Genomic DNA, 14,163 nt, shown 5'->3' with positions numbered 1-14,163 from the left:
TTGCTGGGATTGATCCTGTGGTGTATAGGTAATTGTGATATGAATGAATCCAAACTTGTTCATTCAATATGGTAGGGAATCTGTTCTGCAGTTCTGTAGTTCCTGACCAATTTATATAAAAAATCATGGAACCAATTCCATCTCTTCCATATGAAGTTGCAATCAGATCTGCCAATTTCATACCTAGCCTTTCAAAAATTGGCAAATACACAAGTTTTGAATGGAGCCATCGCAAAATAGCAGCAGTGGTAATTGAAATCCGAAAAGTAGTCTTCTTTGATTGGCCTAAACAATCATCTTTGTTTCTCCTCCTGTGGGTGGACAGACCTCATTTAAAATGGCTGGAGGAAAAGCTTGGAAAGACTCCAGAAAGATGAAAACCAAGATGGTATCCCGTTCACAGAGAGACAGTTTACAGTTTCCTCGTAATCATATTCACCAGCATCTGAAATCAAGGATGACAAGTCATGGATGTGTGGGGGCTACAGCTGCAGTGTATATAAGTGCTGCTATCTTAGAGTACCTCAAAGCTGAGGTTCTTGAGCTGGCAGGGCATGCAGTTAAAGATTTGAAGGTAAAGCGAATTACTCCTCATCATTTGAAGCTTGCAATAAGAGGTGATGAAGAACTGGATTCATAAATCAAAGCAACAATTGCTGGTGGAGGTGTAATTCCACATATTCATAAATCTCTCATTAGAAAAAAGAGTGAACAAAAAAACAGCTTAAAGGATTACCTATTAGAACTTTCAAAAAGCTATGTTGCCCATTGATAGTGGATTTCCAGTGGACTTGTGATCTGTGAAATACAATTTTGCCTTTCTTTAATCTTGAAGATGGAACCCATGAAGCTTTCTAACCATACTTCTGCATTGAAGTCCTAATCTTGTTACATGGCTTCAGAGAAGCTATTGTCTGTAGTCAATTTTGACTGTTTTAGATACGTTGGATTTTAATGGGATTCTTGACATTGTTGCTAATCTGTAATTTTTTTAAGCATTGAGTACATTTATTTAATTATACTATGACATTTAAAACAGATGTCAGCATTGCTAATTGAATGAAATTATAAAAACTTGCTTTATAAAGCTTTGGTGTCAATCTCTTGCAGTTAAGATCCAAAAGATCCAAAAGAGAAACAAAAACAGCATTCTTTATGTCTTTGTACAGAACCTTAAGTCTGGTGAAGGAGTTCAATAAATGGATTGCTTTAAGGCAGTATGTGTGAATCATTTTTAAGTTGCTGAAAATGTGTATAATTAGTTAGGTCAAGTTCTTGAAAAGTACTTTACAGTAAGCTATTGTTTAACTATTTGGTCCCCATTTCGTGGAAGCTGCTGATCTTACTGAGCGCTAATGTGCATGCACTGTGCTAGAACACGTATAGATTAAAACCCTTGCAAAACTGTTCCAAGGCCAATCACTGCCAAAGGAATCACATTAAGCCATATGATTTGTATGGTTTTGGTTTAAGGTGTAAAGCTAAGCATTGTGACTTGTATGGCACATCTGACCTGGGATACTGTTCATGCTGTGCCTTCTTCTAATGTTTAAAACTAATCTTCAGTACTTGCAGCTGTGTTGCTTCAGCTACCAGTTGAAATAAACAGTATTTAGATCATTCCATCCAGTTCCTGGTATACTAGAATCTCCAATTGAACTTAATATATTCAGTATAAGACTGTCCTCTTCCCTTCTTCACTCACCTAAAATACATGCCTTAGAATGTATCATTTTTTTAAAAAAACTGACATTTTGTTACTCATGTCCTGAGTTTCCTGGGAAGAGGGACTGTATTACTTGAATTTACTGTATTTCTGCTTTGTCAATCCTGTATGTCATATAATAGATCACTAATTTGTTTACAGAAAAGATGTGCATTCTAAGTTTATTAAATTAAAACCAAATCATAAATCTTAAGTATTTCTATAGAGCATCAATTAGTTTAGATTAAGTTGTTGCTAAAAGATTTTTAACCATGATGGTTGTATTGACGCCCCCCCCCCCCAATTAATGTGTTGTAAAAATAAACAGGTATTACCTGTACTTTACTTACCTGTTCTAGTGGGCATCTGTAATGTACAAATAAAGTTACTGGAAAATAAATAAATAAAAATTGGCAAACACGCGTATCAGTTGTTTGTGAGTGAACAGAAGAATGCACCCTACGTCTTTGCCCATCCATGGCCATTTCCCTTTTAAGTAGTTCAGCAACAAAATGATCTCAATTTTCTAACAGGCCTATGTAAATTTAATCTTTCGGAAACTAGCTAGTTACATGCATGGTTCTTCATCCAGTTAGAAATACACTTCCACATGCATGAATCCCAACTAGATCTCGGTAGCTGTCTAATTTATAAAAGGACTAGATTATTTCCCCTGATGTGAAATGGAATGTCTTCCACACCTCAAGAATGGCTAGAGACAATTGGATACTTGTGGAAATTTGAGAGGAGTTAAAGCTCACCAGCACCAGTGATCCTCTCACTGGTTGTCCTTAACTTCAGAAAGAACCTTTGTGAAGAAGGGCATTGGGCTTTGAGGATGTTTGCATGTCTTTGAAATACAAATCCTACCCTTGGGGACTTTTCAGAAGCAAAAAAAGGGGGTTGAGCCTTTCCTTTTTTGCCAAAAAGGGTCACTAGGAGGGGAAGAAATTAAATTCTGACAATGAGCATCCTTAGAAGCCAATTTCTCCTTCCTCTTACAATCCTTTCAGTGGTGAAAAACACCCTCTTTTCTACAAACATCCAATCAATAGAAAAATATTTTCTTCAGGAGGTTGGTGGGAAGGAGGAAAAACAACTATACTGCCTAGCAGTTAAAATTGCATTTGGCCAGCACAGTCCTCTTCACTTCATCATCTTGATGTTCGTGTTATGTCTTCTTACTTAGGATACTTCTGTTAAAATATCCATAATAACTTTATAGAAATATAGTTCAAGTATTGGAATAAGGCTGAGCTTGATTTAAAAGAGGAAGCAGAAATCTGATGTTCTCATGAAAATATAGGAAATATTTTACCATTGAAGCTTCCACGGTATTCTTATAACCAATACAGAGGGTAGTATTTTCTGCTTATTGTCAAGAATATGAAATACAAGTCAAAATGAGTTTAGATTTTTCTTTCAAAACACAGATGGCTTTCATACTTGTAAACATCATTTTTGAGGTAGTTAGGTTCTCATAGTTGCACATATCATACATTATGATGCATAAGCAGCATTATATAACATTTATTTCTGAAATGATAATCTTTTAACTTGGACTAGTCATTCTCTCTCAGCCCAACTCACCTCACAGGATTATTGTTACGGAGAAAATAGGAGGAAGAAGGTGTGTTGGATATATTCACCATTTTCAGTTATTTGTAACAATAATAAAGGTGGGATATAAATAAATAAATAAGGAAGTGGACACAACATGATACAACAGCTGTTTTCAGTTATAGAAATGTTGCCCCATCCTTTTGGCTGACAGGAGACATTGATCATCATTTCTTTTTAACTATTATAATAAGCTAGTGGGATGAGTCAGAAGATCATATTGTGACAGGTCTTACAATTATTTTGTCCCAGGGAATGGAAAATTCTTTTGAAATTGCAGTGAAAGAAATGTACTGTTTTGTAAGACTGTATGGAGCTTCGAAGAAGGCTTTCATTTAATGAGGCTTTAGTCAAAGAGCTCCTTCAGGATGTACCTCAGTGTTGTAAAGCTGATGCACCAGGCTTAAGTCCTCCTTAAACCATAGAAACTCATTGGTGACTATAAGCCAGTTCCTCTCAGCACAGGAAATTTATGGGAATTAAAAAAGGGGGGAGGGAGATCTCACGTAAGGCAAACATAAGCTTTTGTCTCCACATCGGATGTAAATCTAAAAGGCAAATAAAGCAAGACTTCTCTTTGGAAAACCTGGCTGAAGCATTTCTGCCATTTGATAAGAGGGATATTTGAAGAGACATCTTTTTCCATGGAGAAAAATTGCCATCAGGTTATTGCACTATTTTGAAACTTCAGTTCAAGGCATTGAAGTGGAGCATCCCAGAGAAGAGGAGAGGACAGGACAGGACAGGACAGGACAGGAGAGGAGAGATAAAGTTCATATGTAGTTCTAGTACCACTTTACAAAGTCTTCATAAGACCACACTTGGAATACAAATAATGAGACTCTAGAAATAGTGCAGAAAAGAGCAACAGAGGCTAAAACATACAAAGAACCATTACAGGAATTGGCTATGTTTAGTCTAATGAAAAGATAGACTAGGAAAGACATGATAGCAGTATTCCACTATTTGAGGGGCTCCTACAAAGACAAGAGGGTTAACCTATTTTCCAAAGCACCAAACGGCAAGATGAGAAACAATTAATGGAAATCAATTAAGGAGAGAAGCAACCTAGAACCAAGGAGAAATTTCCTAACAGTGAGAGCAATCAGCCAATGGAATAACTTGCCTTCAGAAGCTGTGGATGCTACATCACTAGAGGCTTTCAAAAAATAGACTCGACAATCATTTATTTGGGTATGGGGTCGCCTGCTTTGACTAGAAGACCTCCAAGGTCCCTTCCAACTCTATTCTATGACATAATTTTACAAATGATTGTGTTGCTTCCAATCACAACACTGTGAAAGTCTGGGTTGTAGCAACACCTCAAGTTGGAGTGGAGGGCTTTGTACAAACCTACTCTTTATATAACCATATAATCTTCCCAGAAGATTATATACATTCCACAGTAATGTGCTTAGGTGATGTTTTACTTCATTGCTTTATTAATATAGGGTAGATTCTGCTATTTGCACATTGTTAATCACTGATTTAGCTGGGCAGGGAAATCACAATCTGTCTGCAGCTCAGAGCCTGATAATGCAATAATAAATCTTTACCAAATCCAACTGTGTGCTCCCTTCTGTTGTTAGCTGCATCCCAACAAGGAGGAGATCAGTCAAGGGTTTTGCCAGAAGCCCTTTCACGTGTGCGCCACCTAGTCTGTCTCCACACAACTTTGCTGAAGTTTCTCTTGTGGCAGTTCCACATCAGGAGGAAGCTGTGGAATAAAGATCTGAGAAGTCAGACTGCCAAGGGGAACATGGACAAAGAATCCAAATAACTCTATAAATAATAAGCCGGCTAAAAAAGAAATCTTCTCAGAATCTGAAATACTACTGCCTGTAATTAGTTTATCAGTGTAATTGTTTCTAATTAGACTCTAGAGGCACATCAGAGACTTGAATAGCTTTACAGATGGGTGGGGGAAAGGTGGGAGGGAGAAGAACAGTCTCCACTCCCACGTTAATGACAATCATAACCCTCTAAGCTGTCAAGGAGGCTTCTGGTCTAATTGAAACCATTCTTCATGGAATGGGAGGCAAGATGATTTGTGAAAAAGACACCCTCAGCATGTAATTTTCTATGTAACAAATCTCAAAAGATGGAAGCTCTTTGATCTTGATTCTTCTGTTATTGCTGTTCACACTGGGAAGGGTGCTTTAATGAAACAATCTCAGGGTAAATTACTGCCTTTGAAGTCCTGAAAATGTGCTGCCAACCCAATTTCTGGTTTTGTGGAGGTTGCAGCAGCAGTCACTCAAGGTTGCTTAATGGCACACCAAAACTGGAACATCAAGACATCAAAGGTTAAGGTGGCATGTGATTAATAAGCCAAACTATTCATTTGTTTCTGCCTTAGAGGCAATCTGATACGTTATTGTCCTTGGCTAATTTATACTTTGTGAGTACTTGCTGTTATTACTTATAAAGTCGGCCAAGGAGCAAAGTGAAATTTACATGGCGTGGGTTGCATTTGTAAATTGAGACATAGGATCTAAGCCAGGGATGGGCTCAGAGCTTCAACAGAAACAACAACAACATTTGTACAGCACTTCCATGCATTTGAAGCCTTCTGCTGACATTTGGAAAATTATTTGAGGGGTAGGCAACTTAATGCCGGCTGAAGGCTAGCTGCGTACACTGAATTAATACACTAAATGAATAAGCTGTAGGGGGTACTCTGGATGCTGATGGTGAGTGAAAACAAAGCTACTATTTCTCTCTCTCTTTTTTATTAAGAAAAGGCTGCCGGATAAAGGCCTTATCACCAACGCTTAACATACATGGACAGTTTGATTTTGTGACTTTAGGGTCCATTATATTTTATACATGCCTCTCTGTCTCTGTCTCTGTCTCTGTCTCTGTCTCTGTCTCTGTCTCTGTCTCTCTCTCTCTCTCTCTCTCTCTCTCTCTCTCTCACACACACACACACACACACACACACACACACACACTTGGACATCCAAAAGTCATCCAATCTCCACAAAAGGACAGCACTATCATGTAACAGCACTATCAGAACCAAAGGGCTTCAGGCCGGTTTCATCTACTTATACATACTGCCATTATATTTGCAGTTCCATGCAATGATATAGACATAAGACAAATCGGGAGAAGGCTACCATGGGGCCCTCAGGAACAAGGGACCTGGCTGGGTATCAGTATTTGTAACTGAACTCAACCATTTGTTGAGGACCATTTGAAGTTACAACAGCACTGAAATAAGTGACCTGTGACCAGTTTTCACACTTACAACCATTGCAGTATCTCCAGGGACACATGATTGAAATGTGGGTGCTTAGCAACTAGCATGTACTTATGACAGTTGCACTGTCCTGGGAGGGGGGCTGGTGTCATGTGATGATCATTTGTAACCTTCCCAGCCAGCTTCTGATAAGCAAAGTCAATTTAGAGGAAGCCAGATTTACTTAACAATTGCAGTGATTTGCATAACAAAAAAGGCAAAAAAGGTCATAAAATAGGACCCAACTCATTTAACAACTGCCTTGCTCAGCAATGGAAATGTATGGCTCCATTGTGTGTATTCACCCTGTTTCAAACTGTATTGGAGAGAAACAGATGCAGAACTACAGTATAAGGGAAAAAATAAAGCTATCTCTTTAACAGGTGGTCAGAGACCAAACCTTCAGGCCTTCCAGGTTAATATTGCCCCTTTTGAACATATACACTGGTACTTTGCCTGTGCAAAAAAATTTGAAAATCCAATGAAACCTCTTAAGAACAGACTTATCTCTAGGTATATAGTACTGGTATATGACAAACTATTTGTTAATGAAGAAAGTCAACTTGTCTATTACTTCTTCAGTAAAGTGTTACCATTATTGGAAAGTAGAGACATTTCACATATGAATTTTCCTGATGGAAACAGTTAGAAATTCTCTTTTTAAAATCACCTGTTTGTTTCACAATTTTAATGGACTGCTCAGGATTTAAGAGGGTTAAGAGGTGTTTAGATACTGTATGTTAGCCATTATAATTTATGAGGGTATCATTAGTTGACTGTGAATAACTGGATACATCATTTTAAAAGCTTGAGAATCAATATTAACTTTATAGTTAATATGTCATAAAATTCAATTATTATCTGCAATAAATTCTGTCCACACAAGTAAAAGTCTAAATCTAATTTAAAATTCCTAGTAAAATATGCACTTTCTACTTACAGAAACTCTAATTGTGGATGTGGCACAGATCCATGTATTAAACTGTAATCTAGAGAAATATTTTCTAAACTGAATTAAACTCTATGTTGGAATTACTCCTGAAATACAAAATTATTCTAGACATTGAGTCATATTCCCACAATGTAGTTAACTGTTCGTCTATAAAAGTGATCATCTTTTCCAATAAAAGACATATAGGATCTTTGCAGTAGTTAGCATATACAAAATTAATTCAGTGTATTATAGGAATATCTGATTTCATGAAGATTAATAAAAAATATCAGAGGTTGAAGTGGGAATTCAACTTTTTTTATAAAGTTTTTTTTAATTTTTGAATAAACACAAACAGACAAAATACAAAAAAACCACAAAATCATCTTCCATTACAAATTGTAGAAAGTGTGTTGATTGGTTACAAAAACTTCCGTGCATCTCGTCCACAGTCATCACCTACAATTCATATCAAATCATATATTTTAAATCAAATATATTTATATATATTACTATCATCATACCTCAACCTTCATTTGACTATAAATGTTTTTATGTCCTTTTATATAAAATATTCCAGATTTAAAGCAAAACCACATAATGGCATTCAATATCATCCAGTAACATTACATCTTTATAACATGTTCTAAATAAAATTGGTTATATTTAATAAAAGAGTTTCTAAACCTCCTTTCATAGTCACCATTTGCAATTTATATCAAATTTTCTCTTATCAAACCAATACATATGTATGCATTATTATCATTATCAATTATTTAACTGTATCCATTATCACTTCATTTTATGCATAATGCTCTAAATGTAACTAAATTTGACTTAATTTTTTATTATAAGCTTTCATTACATCAACCTGTGTTTTTCCAGTAATAGTGTAGTCTTATGTCTCTTGCCATTTCTGGCATTAGTATTCTGGTTATTTCCTTAGTAAGTTTTGTGTGGACTTCTCTTCGTAACTTATTGCTGATTGCATATCTTGTCTAAGTTCGAAACCCTCCATCTGCTTCTTTGATCAGCTTATCTTTGGTTATCACTAGTGCTTCTGACAAAATTTCTCTCCTTAGTTCCATCAATTCTTCTCTCTTTTCTTCTTCTATACTTTGAAATCTAAGGTAGAGCTCCAGTCCATCTATCTCCTCTTTCCATATTCCACTCTTTCCATTTCCAACCACTCTCAGTTCATTGTCAGTATCAACAATTTTCTTGTCTCTTTGTTTATTTTTTCCTTCAGATTTTAGAACTCTGACCTCCACTTTCTTCATTTGATGAACATACTCAATTTTTCCATCAAATTTTACTGTTCTACGATCTATGTTCTCCAATCTCTTCTCAATTTTCTCTGTTACTTCTAATAATTTTTGAATTTCAAACATAAAATTTGCAATGTTAAGGTTTCTTTTTCATGTTGCGCTATTCTTCCAACTTGTAAACACTACCACTCTGGCATTCAAAACTTTTTATTTAAAGCAAGTTCATTTATAATCTTTCAAGACAAGGCTTTGTTTTCACTCCACTCCAGCTGCCAATAGAGCTCCCGAAGAGCATCTGTATAAACAACCCATGTTCCTCTCACTATTACTCTCTTTAAACAAGCTGAGGAACCTTGAAATGCAAAGTCAAATGATCAAAGAGAAAAAAGAAAAGACAATATTTCCAAGCCTTCCAAGCCTCCAGCCTCCAAGTGGCAGTGTTACTTCCTTTCCCTCTGTTATTACAGCCCTCTTTGTATTCCTTTTATATCTTCTTCATGTTCCAGGCTTAAAGAAAACAAAATTCTAAATGGAGAAAAAAACCCCATCCAATCCAGCATTATAAAAATAAGGAAAAAGATTTTAATCCATAGGTATAAAAAAAGAATATAAAAAGTAGTAGAAGAAAAACTAATCTGTTCAATTTAAAGAATATGAAACATTTGCAAAAGTTCCTTCCATAAAAGAAAATTTTAAAAAGGATAGCACACTGTCTAATGTAGCTTAATTTCGCCGCTTAGTCTCTTCTGTTTTCAAATTTAATTTAGCTTAATTTTTTGGGAGGGTAGTCTCTTTTATAATAATAAGATTTCCTCACCAGATGGACACACTTTCTCTTTCCATTTTCCTCCCGTTCCGGAGCTGTCCCTACTTCAGCAGTTTCAATGTCTGCGCTTCTGTCATCGGCAAAAAGTGATTCTCCTGGATCAATCAGGGACTTTGCGGTGTCCCTGAGATCAGCAGGACATACTTTTCCCTGTCACCATCTCTTCAGTTTAGATCCAAAAGGACCATCCAGCGGCAAAAGTATTGACTGCAATCTTGGAGCTCCAAGATCGCACATCATGTCATTGCAACATCAGCTCCTCCTTCCGGAATTCAACTTTTAAGATTTATTTTATTCTAGTATTAATATTTTTTCAAAATTATTAACTTTTACAGCATTGCTACCATTTATGAAAAAATATCCAAACTGATTATTACATGTCCATCAATTTTTAAAAAAATAAAATTTTCTAATATTTATTTTAATATTTTAGTAATTAAAACTGGGCTAATGTATAAGTTATAGAATATCTTACACCAATATTGTCTAGATATAGCTTCAGTGTAAATTTAATATTCTTATGCTGAAATTCCTATTGTTGCCTTTTAGAAAAAGCTAAAAATTCTAAGGAGTAGAAGATCCTAGAAGCCTTCAGGAATATCCTAGGATATTTTGTTTTTCACATATTTTTTTTAGATAATTATCATTTAGATGAGTCTCTACAGAAAGATTAATATCTTTGCGAGTTTAACCTAAAATAATGATATTGAGAAAGAAGCAACCTTATTGAATTATTTGGGTTTAGACTAGCCAAAGATAGATTGGATAAATTAGATTGGCTACTCAAGGCTATGAGAGACTTAAAATGTTAATTTCATCTATTCATAATTAACCCATATGTGGTCACCTGTGGACAATAAAATTCTCAGCATCTCTCAAGCAATTATTCTTATTTTTCTTTGAATACCTTATCTACCTCAATGTATGTCTCAGCAAATGCTTGAATTTATAATTAGTCTCTGATGAAATAGCATAAAGCAATGAACGTTAGTACATCTGTGAATCTCCATATGTTGTAAAACTGCAACTCCCTACTTCTTTAATTAGAGAAAAGTCATTATCTACATTTATTGGTGACTGGGAAACTGAATTTTTTGCATAAAAATGAAAAAGCTTGTAATTTATGGTTTTGATGATTACACGATGTGGATTATATAAAGAAGAGTAATAAGTACCGTTAGAGAGAGAAATCAAAATATATTTGTACATATAACTGCTGTGAAGAATATCAAAAGCCACCTTCTTATCTTTTTTTCCTCTTTCTTTTATATTTTTCTTTACTTTTACTTTTCTTGCACTTTTTGCTTTTGCTTTGGTCTTTTTCTTCTTTATATTAGTTTGTGTTAATTTTTATCTTATTTAAAAGTTTTATTTTTTACCCCCCCCCCCACACACACACACTCTTCCCAGAGGTGCTAACTAACACATTCAGTGCTAGAATATATCTGTAGAGGTATGTATTCTAATATCTAAATGGCCACAAATCTACCAGTCTTGCTATAAATACAATTCAGTCAGTCAGTCAATGTTTATTACAGTCAAAGACCAAGAGTATTTTTACAGTAAAAATACTCAAGAAATATCTTGTTAAAAATTCTAGAATAAAATAATACAAATAGCAAATAAAATCTATATTAAAATCATAATTTGGCATCCTATCTGTTAGTTGCACATAAACAAGAACACAGTCTAACCATTAACCCAAGTAATGTATAACTACTTTAAAAGCAAAGTGAGCCAAAAGTGTTGACAATATAAACTTTCAACATTACTATATGCAAAAAAAAATTGCATTTACCAGTTGATGTATTAAATGGCTTAATGAAACCAGCTTTCATGTGCCAGCTTTCATGTGCCAGCTTTCATGAAACATGAAAGCTGGCACATGAAAATATAAGTGGGATTATGTGCTTGGTCTGATGATACCATCTCTGTAACAAATCATGTTGTGCCATGGCACTTTCAAGCAAAAAAAATCAAACATACCAGTCACATTCCCATTCAACTTTATGCTGACCAGTGCAACAGGGAAAGGTTTAAGTTATAAATTATTTTCAAAGTCTTAAAATGGGAAAAAAAAGTTTATATGACTATTTCTGTTAACACTTTTCTTATATTATTATTGTTGCTTTGTTTGCCTTTTGCAATCTAAGAGGAAGGAGAGAGAATTGACATGTACAGAATTATCTCTTTCATCATAATCTTCACATTCAATTACAGTGGAATGAATAAATGGGAGAAATCCTCTACAAACTTGATTTTATTTGCAAAAATGTGGATTTAAGGAATAAATGAAACATATAATTTAATTTCTTCTCACACAATTTTTCTCTCTCTTTGTCTACTTCCCTCAGTAGTCCTGTAGATATCCCCAACTTACTCCAAAGAATTATCTATTCTTCCAGAGTAGATGTGGGAAGTTTACAGGCCTTGTCTGATCTCAAGAAGCTAAACAGGATCAGCCTGGATTAGCATTTGGATGGAGACCACCAGGGCTGCAGACTAGATCAGGAAATTGAGAAAACATTCTAGAAGAAAACAATGACTTACTGTTTCCATAATGTTGCCAAAGAAAATTACATAGATGTGTCCATGTGGTCATCAGGAATCGACTACAACTCAATGATATACTTTTCCTTTTACTCTTATGGAAGACTGCAGGGGGAGCAGGAACACCATCCTCCAATGGTCTGTTTCACTCGTAGAACACCGATAAATAAATTCCTTCTCCTGCCTCAATATACATTTGTAATTCTGGATGCTACTGGATGAAAGAAATTTAATTAAACATAATGTGCAAAAGCAAGGAAGAGAAAGAAAGAGAAATTAGCCTTCATGGATATAGAATGCTACTACATATACAGTATTTTGCTATTGTAAGGCTGGTATATGCTAATTTATTTCTTTTATCTTTCTTTACAATTTATTTGGGGTTTTTTTTAGTCACTGCATAAGTCTTATGTAGTGTAGTCACTGTATAAATCTTATGTACTTATGTGGTGACATAACTCACTACAATATGGTGTAGGTGCTTAATTGTCTTCTATATAATTACAGGAAAACAAGGATCACTATTAGAATGTGGTTGGTCAGAATTGTATAGAACAATTATAAACCATAACTCAATCAACACCCCACATTATACGAGACTATTGTTTTGAATAACTAATATCTCCAAGTTATTGCGAATGCAATAAATGCATAGAAAATGAAAGGTGTCTAAACCTGACATTATAACCATCAACATCCATTAGCCCTTCAAGGTAGACCATGCTAGGAAACCAATGCAATGTAGATCCATACTGTTGCTGTACTGATAGTCATCAATGTATCACCATAAATGAGTCTGGAATTATGTGGGTTAGTTGTGCTGGTCATTGAGTGGGCCATCATGTGACTGATTCAATATATATAGTGGCAACTAAGCAAACATGGTAGTTTTAAAGCAAATATAGCAGTCATGAAGTGAACCCATTTTGCTAAAAATCAGAAGTAAACACTGGTTCCCAGCAAAAAATAAAAAAATAAATTGTAAATCATAGACATGTGATCCAGAGGGGTGGGGTTTCTGCTGGTTCGCCCCAGATCGGGGGAACTGGTATTGGTGGCAGCAGGAGGCTCCACCCACCCGCCCGGATGCTTCTGCGTATGCATAGAAGCGTTGTGCGAGCGTGCGTGTACAAGCGAACCAGTAGTAAAATAAATTGAAACCTACCACTGATGTGACCCCAGGGTGCTGCAGTCAACCATAAATATTGGCCACCAGCTGAGTGCCAAAAATGCAATCATTCAGAGAAATCTGCAATTAAGTGACAATCTGAATCCCAGAACTAATATTTTAACCACTAAGCTAATCTGGTTTTATCCATACAGAATCCATATTGTATGGAACATGTAACAAACCCTGAAACGGCGAGGAAGATGGAAGAAGAAACTTACCAGGAGTCGCTTTTGGAATTTTTTTTTTAAAAAAAATGATCATTCTATTTGGACCTCTTCTTGGAATAACTTGTTTCTCATCAATTACATTTTGTAAAAAAAAAATCCACTGATTTTTTAAAATCCAAGGGACTCCTCTTGACTGGGGGAGGGACATCCAACCCTTTGATCTCAAGAGGCTACCTTATTGCATGCTGGTTCCTATCAGTGCAAAATGAGATTAGTACATGGAATAGAGCATGTGAAAATGACAGAGGGTTAAGTGAGGCAGGAGATGGGGAGGGAGTATTCTAACAAATAGACAGTGTGTGCGTGTTTGAGTGTGTGTGTGTGTGTGTGTGTGTTTGTGTACACATGTTGTGCTGCTTGCAGCATGAAATAAAAGATCCTTTTACTCAAAAACAGGGTGAACGTTTAATCACTGTCCATCTTAACGAGGGCAGTTTTCTTCACAGTTTTAGAGAACTGCAGACAGTGGCAAAATGTTATCTGAGGTCCATAGCCATGGGCATAGAGCAAAGAAAGTGAATTTGACGACCTGGCTACATCTGGAGTTTATCAGCTCTTTTCCTGGTTAGTATTACAGTAAACAATTATCTGCAGATCAGGAGACAGCAAAGACTTTAAAGA

The 14,163-nt window shown here is 35.6% G+C and overlaps 1 pseudogene; it reads left to right on the top strand.

Annotated features, from left to right (window-relative positions):
* Positions 1–337: 337 nt before the first annotated feature.
* Positions 338–772, top strand: LOC106548237 (histone H2A.Z pseudogene; annotated as a pseudogene).
* Positions 773–14,163: the final 13,391 nt, after the last annotated feature.

The sequence above is a fragment of the Thamnophis sirtalis genome, unplaced genomic scaffold (genome assembly GCF_051295495.1).
Source record: "Thamnophis sirtalis isolate CommonGarterSnake01/CBP01778 unplaced genomic scaffold, rThaSir2_p1.2 scaffold_3, whole genome shotgun sequence".
Classification (NCBI taxonomy): Eukaryota; Metazoa; Chordata; class Lepidosauria; order Squamata; family Natricidae; genus Thamnophis; species Thamnophis sirtalis.
This window is presented reverse-complemented; position numbering and strand designations above follow the sequence as displayed.